We start from the raw sequence: 1,428 nt of genomic DNA, 5'->3' as shown, positions 1-1,428 counted from the left end.
TATACATATATGTATATATATGAACATATACATGTATATATGTATATATGTATGTATATATATATATATATATATATATATATATTCATATATATCATCATCATCATCATCATTTAACATCCGCTTTTCATGCTGGCATGGGTCGGATGATTTGACAGAGGACTGGCAAGCCAGGAGGCAGCACCATGCTCCAGTCTAATCAGGCAAGGTTTCTTCAACTAGATTCCTTTTCTCTGTCCCGACTTTCCGTCATCTGCATCACCATTACCATCACTATTATTATCCTGATGCTCTACCCGACTTTCTTCTACATCCTTCACTCTCTACATCCACCCTTCAACCTGTCTCCATATCTTACTTTCCCATATTCTCTAGTAAACCCTGACTTTTCCACACGCCTACTTCCTCTGTCCTCACTCACCTTGTACTTTGAGGAACCATCTGGACTTGCAGCTTCCACTGATCATTCTCCGCCTCTCTTCTAAATATGAGTAGCCACATAACCCCACTACAACAAGATCTTACCTGCCCCTCCTATTCTCTTCTCTCTTCATGGCAAGGTATGTGGATACAGTTCTATATTTAAGAAATGAGGAATTATGTGCATTATTTACATTTGACGGATATTTGTCCTCATCTTGTTTGTTGTTAACACAACGTTTCAGTTGATATACCCTCCAGCTTTCATCAGGTGTCTTGGGGAAATTTCGAACCTGGGTTCTCATTCCTAAGGTATTTTTCGATGTTATTATTATTATTATTATTATTATAGTGGTTAAGAGTGTGGGCTACTAACCCCAAGATTCTGAGTTTGATTCGAAGCTGTGACCTGAATGATGATGATGATAATAATAATAATAATAATAATAATAATAATAACAACAGTAACATCGAAAAATAGTTTAGGAATGAGAATCCAGGTTCGAAATTTCCCTAAGACACCTGATGAATGCTGGAGGGTATATCAGCCGAAACGTTGTGTCAGTAACAAACAAGATGAGGACAGATATCCGTAAAATGTAAATAATGTAAAGGCATGTGAACTTCTAGATAATGCCTTTATATCTTTCAGTTCAACCGTTTCTTATTGGATGTTAAGTTGTAGCTTTAGAAAATACAACACCTTGACTACCTCTTGAAACATAAATAATCTCCCTTTGTCTGAATGAACAAAAATTTGTCATTCTATGAAGCAATAAGATTTAGTCTAGACATCTGATGAGAGTTGTGGATGTCATATCATTGCAGGGAATAACAAAAGGGAAATTAGAGTATTCATCAACAGCAGCAAAAAAGACATACGTTTCTTGTATGACATTGAAGAGAACGTTTAAAGTCAATACTATGCCTCTGATTTAACAATTACTTCCTTTACAAGTGGATAATGAATATTGCTACCAGTAAATATCCTTCGTGTGACTGACTGAC

Source organism: Octopus bimaculoides, chromosome 6, assembly GCF_001194135.2.
Source record: "Octopus bimaculoides isolate UCB-OBI-ISO-001 chromosome 6, ASM119413v2, whole genome shotgun sequence".
Classification (NCBI taxonomy): Eukaryota; Metazoa; Mollusca; class Cephalopoda; order Octopoda; family Octopodidae; genus Octopus; species Octopus bimaculoides.
Note: the sequence above shows the minus strand (reverse complement) of the source record.